Source organism: Miscanthus floridulus, chromosome 8, assembly GCF_019320115.1.
Source record: "Miscanthus floridulus cultivar M001 chromosome 8, ASM1932011v1, whole genome shotgun sequence".
Lineage (NCBI taxonomy): Eukaryota > Viridiplantae > Streptophyta > Magnoliopsida > Poales > Poaceae > Miscanthus > Miscanthus floridulus.
The window spans coordinates 172,609,827-172,616,300 of NC_089587.1; the positions used below are offsets into that span (position 1 = coordinate 172,609,827).

The 6,474-nt window shown below is 42.8% G+C and overlaps 1 non-coding gene across 1 annotated transcript; it reads left to right on the forward strand.

The window, feature by feature from the left end:
- The first annotated feature begins 3,714 nt into the window (after positions 1-3,714).
- On the forward strand, positions 3,715-3,788 carry TRNAI-AAU (transfer RNA isoleucine (anticodon AAU)). The gene has a single exon. It is a non-coding gene; the product is annotated as a tRNA-Ile (tRNA).
- The last annotated feature ends 2,686 nt before the right edge of the window (positions 3,789-6,474 follow it).

Genomic DNA, 6,474 nt, shown 5'->3' on the forward strand with positions numbered 1-6,474 from the left:
TAGAGACATGAACTCTAGGCTCCCAAACCAGACCTCCGTGCCAAGACGCAGCGGTCGTACGGGGTCTGCCATCCGGAACTTATTGGGATGATGAAACTGACACGCAGAGACCTCTACCTGGCGCGCCAACTGTCGGTGTTTTGGACTGAGGGATCCTCAACCAACTAGTGAATTTGTGCTGCGTGTTCCCAATCCCGGATGGTGATGCAAAGAGACACAAGGCTTATATTAGTTCAGGCAATTGGTGCCCTACGTCCAGTCTGAGAGATCGATCTTGTATTCCTTGCACCGAAGTGCTTGTAGTAGGGGGTTACAAGCTAGGTGAGAGAGGGAGCTAACCCCCGGTCTCGGCGGGGAGTGATGTGGGCTGCTTGAGACGTTGCTCTCAGGCCACAGGGAAGTGTGCATGTTACAGGGTGTTGTTCTTCGTGAGTGCCCGTCTCTCCCCTAGAAATGGCCCAAGTCCTTTCCTTTTATAGTTTAAAGGGTGGACAAGGGTAGTACATGTGCTAACTACACGGCATCGTGCGAACTGAGGCAGCGTGTCCGAGCCCTATAGCCTGTTCCTGTGGCGGTGTGGTCGTCGAAGTGGTCTGTCCTTGGAGCGCTGGGGCGATGTGTTGGTCACATCCGATCTTGTGCGTCATGGGAGCTCCAGGGCTGCCTCGAAGCGGGCGCGACGGTCAGCGTGCGGAGGCTCGGAGGGAGCGGTCATTCTGGTACGTTGGTTCGGAGGCGATGATGACTCGGGCTAGGCTTCCCATGCCGCGTTGTCTTCGGGGCGGGAATTACGGGGCACAGTGCGGGCGTTGATCGTGGGCACAACGCCAGAATACAGTGGCCGGTAATCCCCGCCGTGCCCCATCTCAGCCGGTATGGCGCTGATGCGACTTCTTGTCCCGTCGGCCACTCCGTAGTGTTGAGCCGTCGTCCAGCTGAGATTGCGGGAGTGGTTGACGCGTTAATAGGACGTGACATGCTGTCGGGAAGACTGGTCAAGGCGGGAGCGACGGGTTGTTGACAAGCCAGCCTCGAGCGATACAGAGAATTGCTGTCTCATTCGAGGCTGTACGCACGGGGCCTCGGGTGAGACGGAGATTGGGCTCTTTGCCGAGACCTTTCGCGAGAGGCCTCGCGCGAGGCGGATATTTCGTCAGGGCGTCGAGACCTCCCGTGCGAGGCCTCAGGCGAGGCGGAGAGCCGGTGGGCTCGGACGGGGCCAGCGATGAACCCATGGCTTATCTTTTGGCTTCGTTGTTGATGGGATTTAAGTGACTCTTTTGGTGCACGCTCGGGGTACCCCGTTCTATGGTACCCGACAACTAGATTTTCCCCATGGTATGCCACATTTTCTTTGTAATTAACACTGCAGAACAATGTAAGCCATTTCTTGTGTTCATCGATCACCAAAATTCTTACTATGGGTGTCGATGCGTTCACATCCTGTATAATTATAGCCTAAGTTCTCTTCCATAAAATAGATGAAATCGTGATTTTTCTCTGCAATCAAGAAATGTTTCTTTTGCAATTCATATGATTTTTTCGGCAAATTTTGCCGTAGGACACCATTCAAACGTGAAATTGGCCGAAACACACCGCCAAGGCGAAATATGCCTAGTACCTTAATAAAACAGTGTATATTTGTTGTAACGCACCTCATCGATTATTTTATTCATTTCTCATATTTTAGAAAAGAGAAAGTGAAAAAAGGCATTTCTACCCATGTCTTCGACCTCCGGCCCTTCACTGAGGCCTTGATTAGATTGGGGTTAGGAATCAGTATTTGGCACTGTAGCACTTTCGTTTGTATTTGACAATTATTGTCCAATCATGGCCTAACTAGGCTCAAAAGATTCGTCTCGTAATTTACAATCAAACTGTGTAAGTAGTTATTTTTTTATCTACATTTAATACTTCATTAATATGTCCAAAAATTTGATGTGATAAAGAGAGAGTGAAAAAACTTAGCATCTAAATAAGGCCTAACTATTTTTCTAGTAACACACCGCTCTGCCATTAATTCATCACTGTCCTCCTCTGACCACCTGCCATGCCCAGGTCCGCCTCCTCGTTCAGTGTCAGCACGCCGGCGCGTGGTGATTAACTGCCCGCGTGTGCTAGCCTGAAGAGGGGTAATATAAGAAAAACAAGTTGGTACGGAGTCAAAAAAAAAAAAAACATCCAGCGGATTACCCTTGTCGGTTCATATGGATGGGGTTCTGCCTGGTAAATTCATGCCAAACCTGCCTCTCAGACATCAACAAACCAAATCCAAATGTTGATATATCACCGATCTATATCTATATAACTAAAATAAAATAAAGAGGCAAAATTTCCAGCCATTTTTTCTATTGTCCCCTAACTAATTCCGTAAATGTGGAAGTTGTTTATATACATGTTTACAACTCTCTTGATTTATATGACAACGACTTGGCACAGGTTCTTAAAATAATTTCGATAGCTAGGAATCCTTTTCCAAATATATTCTTTGATCCTAAATAAGTTGAATAGGAATCTAATCCTAATCCAGATAGAAAAGGAAAAAAAAGTAGAAATTAGGCAAACTTATCTTATTATTTTTGGTCTTTTTATTTTTGTTTTTGTATCTTTTTCTTTCTTTGTTTTTTCCACGTGAATGTTCCAATCTCTGTTAGGAGCAAGAGAGAGTTGTCCGTCACGCACACGGATACCGTACGTGAGTCCTCGTCCATCTTGCACAGGGGTACCATCCATTGTCTATATATGCTATTTCTTCTCCAATATTTTTTTTCTATTCGTATGTCTTCTTTTTGCTAATTCCGTTGCTTTTCTTTCTGCTGTTCCAAACCTGTTCAACTAAATATAAATAAAAAAAACTGATACATAAGAAGAGACAGATTTGTTGTACGCTAAGAAAGACGACGAACATTGAGCCGCCGTGAATGAAGCTGCTAGCGCGCGCAATACAGATCTACCCGTACATGACTACTCTGGTGAAGGTGAACAACTAAATAATGTGTTTGTAGGTGCATCAAGGGTATACATATTGTCGTCGATGGATGCAAAGATAGAAGAACTGTGAGAAAGATGTTAACATCTTAATATAAGAATGATCTGTTGCAACGCATGAGCGTTGTAATAAGAAAAAAAAAAGTTGATAGGGAGAGGGAGCAACATCCAGCGGATTGCCATCGTCGGTTAGATGGGATTCGGCTAGGCAAATTCATGCCAAACCTACCCTCTCTTAGGCACCAATTGTATGGTCACCCCCAAGAGGCCCCAAACGAGGAGGCATTGGCATCTCTCTAGCAAAGGCAAGTAGGCAACGCTAGTTGTATGCCGGCACACGGGATTGAGAATATTTGTGTGGACCGCAAGAGGCTACCCACGCTCCCCCTATCAACTCCTGCCTCCCGAGACGTGGGATTACAGGCCCGCGGCACCGGACCCGGCAACAAGGGCCCTAACATGTTCTTGCTCATGGACGCTAAGCCCATTGAGATTTCCCCATGTGGACTAAAACTGCTGTTCCAACATGCTTACAAACTAATCCGGCTGCGTCAAAAGGGTTCAAAAGGCCTGGTATATGGGCAAGCCGAAAGGTCAGCCCGTTGGCAACAGGCGTGCGTACAGGTCAAGTGCTCAACCGCGGAACCCCTACTTTGTTGTTTCCTTTACACAGAAACTGTCTAGAAGTTTCTGAATAAAAGTATGAATAGCACACTGGGTACGAAAGGCCTATTAGCTCAGTTGGTTAGAGCGTCGTGCTAATAACGCGAAGGTCGCAGGTTCGAGCCCTGCATGGGCCATTTTTAGTTGTTTTTGTTTTTTTTTTTGCTCTAGGCCAATTGTGTTTTTTTGCTTTTCTTTTTCTTTTTTGCTCTGGGCCAATTGTGGACAATTTTTCCTCACCAGTTTTTTTTTCTGATTGTTTTTTGCTCTGGGCCAATTGTGATGTTTTTCTTTTCTTTTTTTGTTTGCTCTGGGCCAATTGTATTCTTTTCCTCAGCCATTTTTTTGCTTCCTCAGTTGTTGTTTTTTTTGCTCTAGGGCAATTGTGTTTTTTTAGCTTTTCCTTTTTTTTGCTCTAGGGCAATTGTGATGCCAATCGTGATCTTTTCCTCAGCCGTTTTTTTTTTTTTTTTTTGCTCTTTTTTTTATTTTTAGAGACTAGCAAACATGTCCGTGCATTGCAACAGGATCCAATACATAGTGAGTTGTAGCACAGGTTATGGGTTTGAGTCAAAAATTAAATTAACTTAGTGGTAAAAATCTTTGTTTCTTAAGGAGTCAAAGATTAAAATGAATATGATCTCTTATTTATTGTTTTTTACTTTTATTATATTTATTAGAACACGAAAAATCTAGGTGGAGAAAATAATGAAAACAAAATCAGAAAAGTCAAGCTAGTGTCAAAAATATCCGTGAGAAAAAAATATGAGCATACTCGAAGCCAGGTAGAAAACAGTCATGATAAAAATTAGAATGTACTTCAGAAAATAGCCACGGAAAAAAAATCAAAACATATTCAGGGCCAAGTTAAAAACGTCCAAATGAACACAAAGCAACATGTACTCGAAACAAGTAAAAACGGACAAACCTCGAAACAAGTAAAAAACTGACAAACCTCAAAACAAGTAAAAACGGACAAACCAGAAAAAAGTGAAAAGGGAAGAGAAAAGAAACTAAACAAAGAAATTGTCTCCTTCTTTTCTCTTTATTAGATTTCTATTCTTATATTTTTGCATTTGGATTAAGATTCTTATTCCGGTTACTCGGAGTTGGAGAGATCTAATTGGATTAAGATTCGTAGTTGTCTATATTATTACATTTTTCTATTTAGATTAAGATTCCTATTCACCCGAAATCAAAGAGATCTAATTGAATTATGATTCCTAGTTATATAAAGAGAAGGACTATAGCAGTTTTGTAGCTTCACAAAGTTAGTTAAGGGATGACCGGACCTAAAAATAAGTGGAGAAAATTTTTGCCTATTTGAATTAAGATTCCTATTCACCCAAAACCAGAGAGATATAATTAGATTATAATTTCTAGTTATACAAAGAGAAGGGCTATAAGTAGTTTTCTAAATTCACAAAGTTAGTTAAGGGATGATCAGATCAAAAATTAGATGGAGAGAGATTTTACCTCTTTATTATTAGGTAAAGATAAAGATTTTTGACCATCCTCCACTGCAATTGCGCCTCTGCTTGGGCTTGGTCCACACAACATCGCCAGTGGCGGACCCAGAGGGTAGTTTAGGTAGGCCCAGGACTACCCTGGAATCTGGCCCAAAGTTTATTTAGTACTCAGCATTTTCAATCCTTTAGCCTATAGAAAATATGACCCAATAAAAAACTGAAAGAAGCCCACGTTATGGTAGTCACGGAGTGTGCGCAGTCAAGGCCTGTTGTGCTCCTGCGTGGTGAAACTGGGGAGCAGGCGGAGCCTCCTGCCTGAGTCATGCGGCTTTACCAGAGTGGCTGGGCCGTTCGACGGCTCTCTCCCACTGGGGAAGCAGATGGGGACGCGCCTGGCCAGTATCGATGCCTAGTGCATGTGCTGTATGGCGCTGTGCTGTTGGGCTCTCTTGGAGTTTGCTAAGTGGACGTTGACTTCTCTTTTAAAATTAATATCTTTTGAATCCGAGCTCCCAATATAGCAAATAATATGTCTGTTTCGATTGTCTCGACGAGCTCTTCGCAATGGTGTACTCCAAAACTTTGTTTGATACTATTTTTCTATAAAATAAATTTTGAATTTCTTTTATGTCCAAGCTCCGCCAAGTTCATGCTTTCATAGCAATGAAAAAGCGCAAAGCAAAAGCCTTGAACTAGAACTTGTATTGTAATCTCTTATTTATGTAAGACCTTATATAAGTTTGGTTAATTTATATAAGTTTTGAGCCTTTCAATTGTATTATCTCAATTTGGTTAATTTATAGCCATTTTACCGAATTTTTTTTTGAATTTTGTCGTGTTGCACATAATTTTTTTTCCTAGGACTACCCTGGTTTCAAATCCGGGGTCCGCCACTGAACATCGCCGGACCAATCCTCACGCCACCGCTGTGCTCACCGTCGTGCAAAAAAGCGCTACCTGTTCAGCGACGAGGTGTGCTCATACCGTCGTCACAGTGGGAGCTGAGAGGCACCGAAAAGGCGAGAATGCTCCGTAGTTCCCTGAATCACTGCTGTTCTCATCCTTACCATCCATGCCTTCTTCACTCGTGCTCCACCGTGGTTAAGGGGACACTCTTGAATCTTTGAGTCATTGACTCATTGCTATGCTATTTAGATGACGATGCTCGATTTTATTTTATTATTGAAGAGACGCACGTAAAAACGGTTGGCTACTGTGCCCCTGCGTTAAAAAAACAAATTAAAATACTGTTTCGACTGATTTATTATGGAAAAAAATATATAATTTCAACTAAAAAACCAGCTTAAAAAAAAGACTATAATAACTAGCGAGCCGCCAGCATCGTATCACAATA